The 16301-nt window shown below is 41.7% G+C and overlaps 1 protein-coding gene across 31 annotated transcripts in view; it reads left to right on the top strand.

Moving 5' to 3' along the window:
* The window catches only part of PHF21A (PHD finger protein 21A), a 180776-nt gene that overhangs the window by 70126 nt on the left and 94349 nt on the right, over positions 1 to 16301 (top strand). The window lies entirely within an intron of this gene.

Genomic DNA, 16301 nt, shown 5'->3' with positions numbered 1-16301 from the left:
TCTTTTATCTTAGTATGGATTTTCTGATAGTGTTTAAAATGTTAAAGGCACATTTGTATTTAGGGGTGTGTGTGTGTGCGCGTGCGCGTGCGTGCACTTCACAATGTGGAGGTCAGAGGAGAATGTTCAAGGGTTGTTGTAATTTTTCACTACATGGGTCCCAGGCATGAAGCTCAGGTAACCAGCTTGGTAGCAGAGACACCATTACTCGCTGAGCTATCTCACCAGCCCCACATTTTGATTTAATAAATGTGTTCCCAGTGAAACCTCAAGTCACCTGTAGCTATACTGAAGAGTGGCTTATTTGTCAGGTTACCTGTATCTTGTTTTATGTGCTGTTTCTTGTCCCATTTAAACATTAGTACTTGGTTTAACTTGATTCTTGTCAGTTTTATTATGCTAGGTTTATCATCTTCTTGAGTGTGGTGCACCACTAATGCATTGCTACTGTATGATGAAGGTAAAAACAAGTTTACAGCTGTTAGCCAAAATCCTAACCTTTCCTCTGTTTGCTTGATTTACTGCAAATTAAATTATGTTATACCTGATAGAAATCATTAAGCACATAATTTAAAACAGTTGCTGTGATCCATCTTTTGCCAGTTTCTGCCCTTACATCCAAATGTGGAACTTAAAGTCTGAAAGGTTGGGAAATTATTAGAAAACCACCCCTCTGGAATCCTAAGTGAGCACTCATTTCCATGTTGGTGTGTGACATCGGGTCCTTTGAGCCCAGAGCCAGCAATGCACACCCTGCATTCAGGGTGGAGTGTTCAGTCCTTGACTCATTTGCCTGATTTAAATATTCATGCTTCACCAGAAGGGAAAGCTGCTGACTTCTACAAGTGGGCCAGCTTGTTTGTTTTGTTTTGTTTTTTGTTTTTGTTTTAATGGCCCCTTTGGCACTTTGTAATGTGTTAATACTGTCTTAGAGAAGGGGTAGCTTGGCAGAACTCACCCTAACACTTCAGGAGCCAATGGAGGGATAGGCTGGTAGCTACTAACTCATGGGTGTGGTAGGGCTTTCTTTGCTCATCTGCTTGCTTTCTTGTGTGAGGGCTGTTGTATGTTAGCCAGAAAGCGTTTGTTCAACGTGTATGTGTGTGATAATGGTGATGATTGAGGTGAGTCATCTGTGTCTTCAGATACATGATGCTCCAGAACAGAGTGCACAATTGTGTACATTTGTTTTATTTTTCTGTTTGGATGTGGGAACTTTTGAAAGTCATCTTTGTGCTTATTGTTTGGTTATAAATCTCATTCCTACATCACACATTTCAGCTTGGGGACTAGAATGTACTTTTAAAAAGTTTATAAAAGTTTATTTTATTTTATGTGTGTGTGCGCCCGTGTGAGTATGTGCATCCAACAGGGTGTTGGATCCTGGACCTGGAATTACAAATACTAAGAACCAAGTCCAGGTCTCTGCAAGAGCTGCAAGCACTTCACTGCTGAGCTGTCTCTTCCACCCCATAAAGTATACTTTATACTGATTTGACTCCTTACATCTAAGGGGCTGTATGGAATTTAAACATTTAAATGTCGTGTTTTAATCATTACAGAATTAAATTTTTTCATGTCTTTTATGAAAAGAAAGAGTAAGTAGAAAATGTAAGGAAAGAGAACATATAACATGAAAAGGAAAGCTATATAGTGTAAGATATAAAGATAACAAGGAGGAAAGCAATATGAGATACTGAGTGGAGGGGATCTGGGGATCCACAGCAAAGCACCGCAGCCCACATAGTTTACAGATCACAGGCTGGGAATCCAACATCAAGGTGCCAACAGATTTAGTGTCCTCACACAGCAGAGGCACAAACAAGCTGCCTCAGGCCTCTTATGAGGGCACTAATCCTATTCATGAGGGCGCACCCCACTACCTCTACCTCCAGAGAGGCCCATCTCTCAATAGCTGTTACACTGAAGATTGGATTTCAGCAAATGGATCTTAGAGCGATAACGACTTAGCTAACACATTACCCTGTGCCTTAGGATGTAGAGAGTTCAGGTGACGAGAGGTTACATCTGTCTTTGTGTAGTTGACCAGTGTTTGCAGGATATGTCCAGTGGGCTCAGGGCAGCCTTACAGTGTGTCCTCGGCCCCTCCTGTACTGTTGACTCAGTGCAGGTACTAAGTAACTCCTCCAGAGTTTTGTTGATCATTCAGACTGACATGGCTTCTTCTAGTGTATTCTTCATTTTTGCCAAATCCTATGTCCCACTTTAAAATGTCCAAAGACCCATCCATACCGCAGTCTTAATTTGACTGCAGTATCCCTACTGAGAAATATGTATGGCTATATAACATTCCTACAGTTCCATTTTTTTTCATACAAACATATAAACTACATTAAGTTGCCTAGCATCCTGAAAAATAACCAAAATATTATTGGACTGGTACTTTTGATGATTTTTTTTTTGGCATTCATTTAGACATTGGTTGTAGAGATTATTTTATTAAGTAATATTAAATATAGCAAGAATGTTACATTGTAAGGGCTGGGAGATGGTTTGATTGGCAAAATGCTTGCCATATAACACAACCCAAATTTGGATGCCCAGCACCTACATAAAATATGAGCATGCTGGCACATACCTGTACCCAGTGTTAGGGAGGAAGTGACAAGAGGATCGCTAGGGCTTACTGGCCAGGCAGTCTAACCAGTAGGTAAGCTCCAGGTGGGAGACCGTCTCAAAAAATGAGGTAAGCATATGAAAAAGATATGTAATGTTGACTTCTTGTGTCCACACACATGTATCCACAGATACACACCAGCCTCAACATACACAGTTTTCAAGTTGTTGTGCAATCCTGGAGATTGAAACCACGGCTTGGCACTAAAGTACACCCCAGCATAGAAATCACCATTTTAAATAGATAAGCAGACATTAAGAGTCTTAGAAACATATTAGATGAATCTTGTTCTCTAGAATCACAGAGTGCAGCATCTTAAGGAATCAGGGCCATAGCTTTACTATAAGGCACAAATCCTTTTGAAATAGCAATGTCTCCTAATGAATGTGTAAGAGTTAAATGTTAAGATGTCTTATTAAGTTCAGATGGTTCACGGGAGAAGAAAGTTGTATTGCTTATGAAGGGTAGAAGTATATATGTAGATTATAGGTTCGTCACAATGGTCACTGTGCTAATTCTTTGAACTTTTCCATATTTGAAGTTTTACAAAGAGTCACGTAGGTCAAAATGTTTCCTAGATTGTTTTACGTCAGGGTCTTTGTGTACTGTGTACACTGAAAAGTAACAAACCAAGTGGCATCTGTGCCTTGGACATCATGTCCTTGTTGGCATCCTTCTCCAGGTAGGTCACACCATCCAGAGAGAGCCAAGGAACTTTGGTAATTGAAGCAACTTCTGAGTTTGGCATTGACACAACAAAAATTTGACCTGGGTGATGAAGAAAATAATCTATTTTTAATGTATGTAAGTGTGCAGCAGAGATTGTTACTGCTCAGAAGAGATGAGCTCAGCACTCGTCATTGTTACACAGCTGTTTCTCTGGGTGTCGTGATGAGTCCATCCTCTGACTTCCTTGTCGGGTCACATGACTACGTATTCCAAAAAAGTGTTTCTGTGGATTGAGAGAACTCAGTTTTTAAGAAGATAACCATTTTTGCTTCTGTGCTTAAAATATGGTGCAGGCTTTTGAGAACGAGGAAAAGGTAGGAAGTTAAACTTTTGTATGTTCTTTTTAAAAGAAAAAGAAATGTTTGTATTTCATGCTTGCCACATTATCTTCACCATGGGAAGTTGGTGAGGGAGTCTGTTTATTATTATTATGGTGTGGTCATCCCTGGTGCCTTGATGCAGGCAGAACCAACCTGGATCTCTTCACTGATCCCATCAAGAATGTTCATGTGTGTACACACACATCTGTGCAGTCTTCAGTGACTCCATCAAGAACCTTTATGCATGTGTGTGTATATGCGCATGCTCATGCAATCTTCTATTTTGATCTCCAAGAGTGTAGTTCTTCGAGTGAATAGATTTATATTTAACTAAAGGGGAAGGAAGAACTATTCCTGGCCTGTTGCTGTTTAAATCTTCAATTCATGAGAGAATCTGGGCTGTCATGGAAAGTTGCAACGATGTTTAAACTTGAATCCTCTACTCCAGCACAGTACACAGTTTTGTGTAAGATACTTCAGGACTGAGCAAGCATTTATTAGAAGCAAGACTCTTAATATGGTCACACATTACTTTCAGTGTGTTGAGCTGTGGTAGCTGCCGAGCCCCGAGTTTCTAATGTACTAGAGTGAGTCACCCACTGTTCTCTTTTCAGTCTCACTTTGGTTTGAACAAGAGCTCGAGAGCTCCAAACCCTCCTTCCTACAGTCGCTAGCAAACATTGTCTTTTCTCTTTATAGTTATCTTGCTCTTATTTTAGAATCAGAGAGTGCTTTAGATATTTTATTGTCAATGTAATGTACTAGTTTTCTTTGCTCATTATTGCCAGTAGTATCATCATTGCAATGCAGGGATTTTGCTCCATTCTACTCCACTGGGCATCTGATTCCCTCCAGCCTTTACTGAGGTAGGCCCATTTCTTTGAGACTTGGGTTACATTACTTCTGTTTGCATAAATCCAGTAGTAGAATGATTACTGCCAAAGATTGTTCAGAAGAAATCACACCTAGTTAACCCATTATCTGGTATGTTTCATATTCGGAATCTAGCACAAAGAGACATGGCAGGTTAAATTCTGTACTGTAATAGTTTCATGCGCCTTTAAAAGGGGGTTATAAGCCGCCAAGGTGGCACATGCCTTTATTCCCAGCACTTGAGAGGCAGAGGCAGGTGGATTGATGTGAGTTTGAAGCCAACCTAGTCTACAAAGCAAGTTCAGGACAGCCAAGGCTATACAGAGAAACTCTGTCTCGAAAAACAAAAACAAAACAAAACAAAACAAAAAGTGGGGGGTTTATAAAAGGTCTCATCTCCCCAGCAGTGTTGTTTTCATTATATAAAGCAAACTCATTTTAGAGCTTTTTCATAGTTTTAATCATCGGGGAATTCAAGTTATTTCTGATTTTAGTCAAGGATTTGGGGAACTGTGGGCTTTAGTTTGGACCAGGAGCCTGATGGGAATCTGAAGTTTTAGTTTGTCCTTATGATATCAACCCAGTGGATCTCTGTGAGTTTGGGGCTAGCCTGGTCTACAAAGGGAGCCTAGGGCAGCAGGGTTGTTACAGTGTTACACAGGGAAACCCTGTCTTGAAAACCCTGTCTGAAAAGACTTAGTATCTGTAAGAATAAGAGTTTCAGAAGACAAGTGGCCATCAAATTGCAGAAGAAAACCTCTGGTTCAGCATAGTCTGCATGTTTGAGAAAATTTATGTCAATCAAGTTTATTTAGGGGGCAAGAGAGACTCATCTTGTTGTTAAAAATGAAATTCTCAAGCAAATAGAACACACCCTAGATTTTTCCTCAGTTAGGACAAGAGCAGCGAAAAGAGTCACAGATGAAAAATAAGAGTCATGGGCTGAAAAGATGGCTCAGAGGTTAAGAGCACTGGCTGCTCGTCCAAAAGTTCAGAGTTCAGTTCCCAGGAACCACACAGTGGCTCACAACCCTCTATAATGAGATCTGGTGCCCTCTGCAGACAGAATAATGTATACATAATAAATAAATAAATCTTTTAAAAAAAGAAAGAAAGAAAAAGAAAGAATACGAGTCATATCCAGAGGCCATTTTCTGCACTCCCTCTGAAAGGTAGAAGATGAAGGAAGCAGCGAGTATGACCTGAGTTATGGACTTAGAGAAGAGTCATCGTGGTGGGAGGGAAGGCGGCTGTGGAGCGCACAGTATGATGTGAGCACAGCCCTCCTGAAACTGTAGAAGGCTCTGTTCCAGCCAGAGTAGTCAGAGACTCAGAAAACATGCAAAACCAAGCCAGTTCTTTGAAGACATCAACAGATTCAGCAAATGGTTAGCTATCTAACAAAGGGCAAAGAGGGATAGTTGTTTAGGGCAGTCTCCCTACTGTAGTAGCATCAGACAGGAAATGAAAGCATGTTCAGTCCTTGTTTGCAGGAGACATACTTGCCTACTTAGCAAACAGGAGAGATGGGTGTGTGCTACAAGTAATGGTACTGAGGTACCCACACACAAGGTAAATCAGACCAAGCCCTTTACTTTCTGAGAAAAGAATAATGGAAACAATTAGTCAAGTAATTGGCGTTGGAGATGTTGGAGTGGTGAAGCATCTGCTTGGGTCTTGGCTTCAGTGCTCTGCACTTAAAAAAAAGTTCAGTCACAAAAGAATATAAAAGCTCCTCTAGGTAAACATAACAAGGGGTGTGCAGTACCTTCCCTCTCCCTTCTCTAGCTTCCGGTGTCTACTCTCCCTCTCCTGTCCCAGGCTCCAGCCATGTCAAGCTTTTCCCCAGGAACTAGACACCATTTTTCTGGGGCTTCACACCTCCGGAGGTACTGTTTCTTCCACTTCGGTAGATGCTTGCACATCCTTAGGCCTTAGTGTGAAAACTATTTTCTTGGCCTCATAATGAGCTTAGGTCTGAATGTTCATCTAATATATATTTTTCTTTGTCATTTAAAAAAATTATTTATCCTTCCCTGCTTCCAGTTTTAAAGTGCATGAGAGCCAGGACTTGGTATACTTACTCAAGGGGGTAGTCTCTATGACGTAATATAATGTACTCACTAAGTACAGTGAGTCAGTGACTCAGTTGCTAGAATCAAAGCATACTGAAAAGTGATTGGTGAAACAGTACAGTGTTGGTAAGGAACAAATGGCCGAGCTAAATAAAACATACTTGAGTCAAACTATGTTTTATCAATTGAAATTTTATGCACAATAGTAATAGTTCAGGCCAATAGGGAAAGAAGGATTGTTAATTAAACCATCTAAGAACAGTTTATGTATTTCAGAATGAACAGTAAGTGAGTGTCAGGGTTGTGACTTTTCAGTTGCAAATTACGAGCTCAACTCAAACTAGCTTTAGCCAGAAAAGGCTATTTATTGGAATGGTATGGAAGATACAGTCTTCCCTTTAGAGTTCAGGAAGCATCAAGGCTCTCAGTCTTCACAGATTAGCAGATTATGGAAATACTGTCTCTTGCATTGTGTTCTCAGTTTCCTTTTCTAGTGCGGTTCAGAAACTCCATGTGGCAGAGAATGTAGCCTTCTGGCTTTGGAAGAAAAGCAAACTGCCCAGCTCTCTTTGTGTTGAAAATCCAGGGGACGCACTTTGTGACTTGGGTCATATGCCCACTATTCCAATCTAAAGCTTAAGAGCAATCCTGATGTACAAGGAGACAGGGCAATGTAAAGACTCAAATGCAGGCTGCAGTTTGGGCTCTGTGGGTATGTATGTGTCTCGGGGTGATGGTATAAAGAAAGCCTTTCTCAGACAAGGTAGGCTTGCAGCTGTCATCTCCAGGGTAGCTTGTGCTTAGCTGGTTGGTTGCTCTGGTTTGTTTGTTTGGTTTGAGTTTGTTTTGTTTTGTTTGTTTGCTCTTAACATCTGCTTAATGTCATATGCAAAGATAAAGTGGGTTAGAATTTTATATAAAATAAGAAATTATTGAAAACTGAAAGAAAAGCTGGGCGGTGGTGGCACATGCCTTTAATCCCAGCACTCAGGAGGCAAAAACAGGTGGATCTACAGAGTGAGACTGCCAGGGCCACACAGAGAAACCCTGTCTCAAAACAAACAAACAATCCAAAAAAAAAAAAAAACCCCCACACACACACAAAATGGGAAAAAAAATGGAATTTTTGTTCTTTTTACTGTAGAGTTGGAAGATCTTTGTTAGCATATGAAAACCAGAAAGGACACAGGAAGAGAGTTAATAACATAAGAGGATAAAAGGGAATACTAATATGAAAATGCCCTTATATAACCCAAAAAGTTGTTTCATAATGATTAGAGGCAAATTTATTAAAATGGGTATAGCAGCAGCAGGAGAGATGGGTTGGTAGTTAAAAGGCAGGTTGCTTTTTTAGAGGACCTGGATTCAATTCCTAGCACCTGCACAGAGGCTCACAGCCATCTGTAACTCCAGGTCCAGGAGATCTGATGTCCTCTTCTTAACCTCCCTCTACTGGCACCAGGCACACATTTGGTACACAGACATACATGTAGGCAAAACACCCATACACATAAAATGATAATGATGATGATGATTATGATGATGATGATGATGATGATGATGAAGAAGAAATAAAGTACATATTAGAGTTTCTGATTTTAAGCAAACAAATAATTATGTACAATGAATATATTCCACTAGGAAAATAAATGTACATAAGTTTATGGTAAAGGCAATAAAATAAACATTTTAAAAATGACAGAATGTCTCAAACCAAACTATTTTCACACATGTGACAAACAGGTCTTCAGATTTATATGTTAAGTTCTTAAAGAAAAGAGTGAGCTTCCAAAGGCAACAGGAGCAGTAATAGGCTGCTCTCACAAAAAGTACAAATGTTAGTGTGTATTACAAAGGAGAAAACATAATGGACAGTAAGTATATGAGCAGTGAGCGGCCTTACACAGCGAGAGACAATGTTCCAGTGGCTCAGTGGGTAAAAGAGCTTGCAGCCAAGTCCGGGACTCACGTGGTAAAAGGAGAGAACTGACCCCTATGAGTTGTCATCTCTTCCTCCATTCAAATGTCCCCTCCCTGTAAGTAAATTAAAACAAAACAGGAAACCCCCAGCCTGGTTTGTTGGTGCAGCTACTTGGGAGACTGACAGGAGGATCCCAGGTTCAAAGTCTGGGCTGTCCATAGATTGAATTCAAGGCCAGCCTGCACAATGTTGAAACCTGCCTCAAAAAGTGTAAAAGGGCCCAGAGACTGGGTATAATGGCACATGTCCTTAATCCCAGCATGCAGGAGGCAGAGGCAGGTAAATCTCTGAGTTCTAGGTCAACCTGGACTACATATTGAGTTCCAGGCCAGCCAGAGCTACATAATGCTACCCTGTTTAAAACAACAACAACAACAACAAAACAAAAACAAACAAACCACCACCACCACCACCAACAACAACAACAAAAACCAAGGCCTGAGAGGTAGCTTAGTGACAGGCTGCCTGCGAGGCATATGCAGTGCTCCAGGTGCAGCTCTTGGTGCCACAGTGATGTACATGTACTTATACATACACATTCTTAAAACCATGAGATACCGTTCTGCCACATTGGCAAAATTAACATATACCATGTTAATAGCAATTACTGGTATAGAGTTGAGAATCCTGTGTACTGCTGGCTGGCTTACCACAATGGGAAACAACGTTTGTATTTTGTTGGAAATCTGAAATGAGGACCTATATGTTCCACTAGTTTTACCCCTAGATGTGTATTGTAGAGCATTATTGTCCAGTGTGGCTGCAAATGTAAAGTAGCATATTCTGGCTGCTGTATTACAAAAGTCAGTAGACAGGATTAATTTTAGTTATGATCATCAGTTTTAGCTGCATATTTTATAAAATGTACTTTTTCATTGTATTTGGATTATAATCTAAAACACTTCAACACATGATCAATATTGTAAATTTCCTGTGAGATGTTTTAGATGTTTTACACTGTTTTCTCTATGAAGTCTTTGAATCTGATGTTTGTATATTCTACCACCAGCATATCTCATTTGCTGTAGCTGCATTTCCATGTTCAGTAGTCACATGTACCTGTCAGTGTGGACAGTGTCGCTCTAGAGATGCCCTTACTGATGCACAGAGGCCTTTTTCATAACAGATGACACCAGAATCAATCCTAGCACCTTTTGACAAATAAATTGTGATATGTTCTTACACTGAAATACTATGCTACAGTTACAAAGAAAAATGAATGGACCTCAGATTTGTTAATTCGTGGGGAATTTCACAATATTGGAAAATAAAGGTTACAGAAGAATACTTAAAAACTAGCAATATAATTGGGCCTGTGTAGTTAAGAAGAGAACTTGGCTAACATGTGAGGCCCTAGGCTCAGTCCTAGCAACACACATACAATTACAGTGGGCAGCTGCATATGCAGTAAAGTTATAAAGAAAAAATGAGTGAAAAATTCAGAAGTAGTTGCCTCATGGACCAGAAAAGGATACAGCTGGAGAAAAGAGGCTTGTAGATACTCAAAAATACTGTTGCTAGCCTGCGGCTTAGAGATGAGTGTGCATAGCATATACGTGTGTCATTAGTGCTCAGAATATAGATGATGCTCAGTTCCACTAACCCAGAATAGTAAGATAATAATGGAGTGGATATCATTTTGCCCATGAAACTGGTTAAAAAATGTGAAGGTGTCATTCTGGTGTTCTCACCACTTATCCCAGTGCCTAGGTGTCGTAAGTTGGGGAGCTTGAGAATTTGTGGCCAGCTGTGCTACATGACAAGTGCTGACTGTGAGCAGCTTGTGTATGTGGAGAACAGCGATGCTCACGGATGGACAAGAACTATGTGGCCTTTGGATAGTAGAAAGCCACTTTTTAAATTGGTCTCAGCGTGTGTAGTTGTTGTTGTTGTTTTATTTTGTTTTGTTTGAGACAGGGTTTCCTCTCTGTAGCCTTGGCTGTCCTGGACTCACTTTGTAGACCAGGCTGGCCTTGAACTCATAGCAATACACTAACCTCTGCCTCCCAAGGGCTGGGATTAAAGGTGTGCACCACCACGCCTGGCCCTCAGTGTGTGTTTTTATGTTTATTTTAATTTAGGGTTGGGAGTGTGTGCAGGACCCTGACTTCAGTCTTTAGCACCAAAAGCAAAAGTAAATGAAAATATATTTCTGTTTTTCTTGTACCTTGGCCTCATAGCTGGGGTTATCCTAAGGATACTGGATAGTGCTCTAGACCAGTGGTTCTCAACCTGTGGGTTGCAAATTTTGAGGTCACATCAGATTTCCTACATATCAAATATTTACATTATAATTCATAGCAGTAGCAAAATTAGAGTTATGAAGTAGCAATAAATAATTTTACAGCTGGAAGTTACCACAACGTCCATTGCATTAAAGGGTCATAGCATTAGGAAGGTTGAGAACCACTGCTGTAGACTTATTAAGTTAGACTCTGGTGCCAGCCGGGCCATGTTTGAGAAACTGATAGAGACTGGCACAGTTCCCACTCTTCTTCCATGAAAGGTTGGGATCGAACCCATGCTCCCGTGCGCACTAGGTAGCGTTCAAACACTGAGCAGTGCCCCTAGCCCCAAACACTTCTCTTTAAACCAGCATTTACTATCGGGTTTTGACTCATGTGGCAATCAGCAACTAAAACTGTGGATTTCATTTTGGTGTAGAAAAGAACAAAAAAGCTGTGCATTTGGGGAAATTGGGTAGCTAGTGACCCCATTACAGTCTAGACCTTGAACCTGCTGCTGGCTTTAATCAGGCATTCATGTCTCATTCTGGGTGAGAGTCACTTCTGAGTGTTTAGGGATACTTTCACTTTGAATAGAGTGCTAATAAAGTCTCTGGGAAAGAAAGAAAGCATTGAGTTATTTTCTGAACACTGTTTGGCCAGAGAGTTAAACCCAGAGGAAAAGCATCCCAGCCAAGTGCTTTGGATTGACCTGCCTCTGCACCTATTAATCTGAAGAGAGAGCCTGCTAACTGAGCAGTGGAAGATTCTCACAGACTTCTGCACACTGTGGCTGTTTCAGGAAAAGTGAATTTGAGCTGCTTCTCCCCTCCTTCAGAGTTCCCACTAGCTTTCCTTCCCTTTACAGGACATGTCCATTAGGACCCAGTGGGCTGTGAATCTGTTTTTTTGTTTTTTGTTTTTGTTTGTTTGTTTGTTTTTTGTTTTGTTTGCTTTAGCCAAGGATGTGACCTAATCAATCCGAACTTTGGTTTCTTCATTGTTGGCATGGTTTCTTCTTGGCAGGCCGGCATGAAACGCGGTTTGTTCCACTCATTGATTGCAGTTGCGGGCTGAGAAAACCATTTCTGACCTGGGCAGGAAATGAAAGGCTTGGGGAGAAGAGGTTGGAATGGACGGATTGCAGAACAAAAGTCAGGAAATAATTCTGCAGCTTTGAGCTGGTTAAAATGTGCTGCTCGAGAAGGGGCACGGCACTCAAGTACTCCCTGGTACCGAGGCAGTAGGTGCTCAAGTACTCCCTGGTACCGAGGCAGTAGGCACTCAAGTACTCCCTGGTACCGAGGCAGTAGATACTCAGTCTCGCTGGTACCGAGGCAGTAGGCACTCAGTCTCCCTGGTACCGAGGCAGTAGGCGCTCAAGTACTCCCTGGTACCGAGGCAGTAGATACTCAGTCTCCCTGGTACCGAGGCAGTAGGCGCTCAGTCTCCCTGGTACCAAGGCAGTAGGCGCTCAAGTACTCCCTGGTACCGAGGCAGTAGATACTCAGTCTCGCTGGTACCGAGGCAGTAGGCACTCAGTCTCCCTGGTACCGAGGCAGTAGGCGCTCAAGTACTCCCTGGTACCGAGGCAGTAGGCGCTCAAGTACTCCCTGGTACCGAGGCAGTAGGCGCTCAAGTACTCCCTGGTACCGAGGCAGTAGGCGCTCAGTCTCCCTGGTACCGAGGCAGTAGGCGCTCAAGTACTCCCTGGTACCGAGGCAGAAGGCACTCAAGTACTCCTTGGTACCGAGGCAGTAGGCCCTCAGGTGCCCTGGTACCGAGGCAGTAGGTGCTCAGGCGCCCTGGCCTGCGAGTCCTCGGGGACCTCACTCACTGGAGCTTTTCATGGCTCCCTCTTGCTTGCTTACCTGAGAGCAAAAATGGATGGGTCAGCATTCTCTCAAATGGTTAACCTCATTTTCTTCACATCTCACTCAAAGTAGAAATTCCTCTTATAAAACCACACACTTTCTTATAAATAGACACACACTCAGCTGGGCATGGTGGCACACGCCTGTAATCCCAGTGCTCAGGGAGGAGAGGGAGGCAGATCGCTGTGAGTTCGAGGCCAGCCTGCTCTACAAAGTGAGTCCAGGACAGCCAAGGATACACAGAGAAACCCTGTCTTGAAAATAAATAAATAAATAAATAAATAAATAAATAAATAAATAAAAAGAAATACTGCCAGCACCTGGGGCTAATCTGTGAGGGATAACAAAACCCCCCACCCCACCACCACCAAAAACTCAAAAAACAAAAAAATAACCCAATCCCCCACATACATTATCTTTCTCTTCCTCCGTCTCCCTTTCCCTCTCCCTCTTGTTCCCTCTATTGCTTGAAAAAAATATTCAAGTTCTTAAAAGTGTGAGTTTAAAAAGAGTTAAAAATAGTTGAACAAGAACATAAAATATTTCAATGTTTTTTTTTGTTTGGTTGGTTTTGTTTTGTTTTTGTTTATATTTTTGTTTTTTTTGAAAGAAACAGGGTCTCACTATAGACCAGGCTGGCCTGGAATTTACAGATCTACCTGTTTTTGCCTCCAAAGTGCTAGGATTTAAAGGCATGTGCCACCATATCTAGCTTGAAAACAAAATTTGAGAATTAGTGAAAACTGACTTTGTTGTCTATGCTATAATTGTTTTAAGATGTTAAATTTATGTTTCTGATCTTGTCTTCAAGGTTTGCTCTGTTGCTCAGGGTTTATCCTTCATCCTACTGCACCGCCCCTTGCCCTGTTAGTCGGGCATGCCAGAGCTCCCTTCTTGCAAGGTGTTGCGTGGTGCTGTTCAGTTTTAAGAACTCACTTCCACAAGAAGGTTACAGACGCCATCCAAAGAATAAGTCTTTGAAGCACCTTGAGAAATAAAAAGTATTTTCCCTCCCTCTTTTTCCCATTCTTAACTTTCTTCTTGGCCTTTGTTGCTATTTTTACTAAACTACAAAACAGCTGAAGGGGAGAAAACTTGGAATAGTTCTTAACTAAAAACAACCAGTGGCCATTTGTTACCCTGAGTGTGGGTGTGCTGCTGGAGATGATGTGGAATGCATTGCTAGGTTTTTAGATTATATTTAAGGAAATGTAAGACTGAATACAGTGAACAAGCGTTTGAATCTTAAACTGAGAAGGAAGCATAGGGTAATGACTAAGGTGTTTTCAGAATGGTCACTTAGTTGGGGCTCGAGAAAAGGACAGGCTGTTGTTTGGAGGGAGCTTTTATGTTGAGTAATGGTTAGACTTGATGAAAATCCAAACCGAAGAGTGTCCACTAGTCAAAGAGCATCTTCAGCCGCCAAGTGCATAAACGTGAGGTCATTGTTGACTTCTCCAGTCAACCCCTTGACGCCTCACTTTCTTGTCATGGCAGCCAGGACTCTTTCACAAGCTACACTGTGTTTTAAAACATAAAAGTCTCATACATAGTCACGAGATTTGGGTTCAATTAGGAGATCCTCCAAGACTGAAAGTACATCTGATATCTGTCCTTCTGGGGCTCACCTAGTCCCTTCCTGGGTGTAGAAAGACTTGTTAAAGCAAAAGAAAAGATAAAACACCTTGAAAAGCAAGCTCTTAAAATGGAGAGAAGGCCTTCCATATAGGCAGCAAGGTGAGAATTCTAGTGGAATCAGGAAACCTTACAGGAAGATTTCCCCCAAACTGCAGTAAATGTACTTGTTATTTTAATTGTAAAGCAATGTATATTTATCATCGTATACTCTGCCAAGTCACCAAGGCAGAAATTGCCTGGAAGCTTACCACTGCTCACATTCTGATACACAGGGTGTTTATTTCCAGAGGAATTAATGTGAGATTGTTCCAGAAGAACCAAGAGGGATAACTCTGTATATTTGCTTAAAAATTGAATACACTCTGGGAACTTGAAGTTTGAGTGAATAATTAAGAATGTGGGGGCTGGCCAGGCAGGGTGGCACACACCTTTAATCCCAGAACTTAGGAGGCAGAGGCAGGCAGATCTCTGTGAGTTCAAGGACAGCCTGGTCTACAGAGTGATTCCAGGACAGTCAGGGCTACACAGAGTAACCCTGTCTTGAATCCTAGCCCCCCCCCAAAGAATATGAAGCCTGGAGAAATGGCTGAGCAGTTGAGAGCATAGAGAGCTCTTGCAAAGGACCCAAGTTCAGGTTCCAGTACCCCTATAGGGTGGTTCTCAACTGCCTGCAACTCCTTAGGGAATCCAACACCCTTGGGCACTATATACAAGCCTATACCAAGACAACGTTTGTGTGGGTGTGGGTGTGAGTGGTTTGGTTTTTTTTTTCAAGACAAGGTTTCTCTGTGTAATAGCCCTGGCTGTCCTGGAACTCTCTTTGTAGACCAGGCTGGCCTCGAACTCACAGAGATCCGCCTGCCTCTGCCTCCCAGGTACTGGGATTAAAGATGCTTGCCACCATGCCTGGCCCAGACAACCTTTTTTAAGAATACAAATAAAGTTTTGGGTCAAAAACTTCAATTTGGTGTGTTGTGGTATGTGTGTGTGTTGTATCATTAAAGCCATCTTAAAACAAAACACACACAAAAAACCAGAAAACTATTCTGGCTCAGATCCTCTGTTAGTGTATCATCGGTAGATCACTCCAATTGTAGTAAATGCTAACCTGTCTGTGCTATCAGGCTGTTGAGAAGTGATGTTGTCTGACAGCACTTGACCTTGGCTCAGTGAGGTCTGTATGTTGGATAGGGAGTGGGATTCCTGTGGCGGCCAAATAAAACTTCTTAGTATACTTAATACAGATAGGAAAGCAAAATACTGGCTACTTCGCCTGTTATCTTCCCCATGTGAGTTACATGGCAAAAGCAGGATGGAAAAGATGGCAGTGATTCTCTAAGAGGTGCGTCCTCAACATTGGTTTCTGGGAAGGAAGCTTCTCACTCAGGAACAAAGGCGTCTCCTCAGAGCTTTGGCAGTCAGCCCTCCTGGGCTGGGAGGTGAGTAGGCAATGGCTTTTGCACTTGGGTGTTTTAAAGATCTTAAGCATTACACTTAGTTGATTGGTTTGCTACTTTCTTGAGAAGGAGTTGTATGCACTAAAGACTTAATCAAATTGCATTGCATTTTGTGTGTTTCCTGCGCAAGCATCTGCATTCAGGTGTAGGCAGCAGTGTTTCCTAAGCTCAGAAAGGGCAGGGTGCTCAGTTGCCTTTATAAAGGCAATTTCTTGGTTGACTGCGACTGAGTGCAGAATTATAATACCAAGGGCTTAATTTATAACAGAAAATGCAGGAGTGCAAACCTGTTAAAGCCCTTCTACATGTATAAATAAGGTAAACAATGGCAGATTAGCATGGAATATTGTTTGATGTGACTAATCTTAAAAACAAATTTCCTTGGCTTCTGCCTGTCATACCTGTTAGCTCAGAGAAAACTTGTAGGAATCAGGGCATCAGCTTTGAAATACAAAATCAGAGTGAAAAAGCAGAGTGATACGAGACAGCTG

The sequence above is a fragment of the Acomys minous genome (assembly GCF_964271855.1).
Source record: "Acomys minous genome assembly, chromosome: 3".
Classification (NCBI taxonomy): Eukaryota; Metazoa; Chordata; class Mammalia; order Rodentia; family Muridae; genus Acomys; species Acomys minous.
This window is presented reverse-complemented; position numbering and strand designations above follow the sequence as displayed.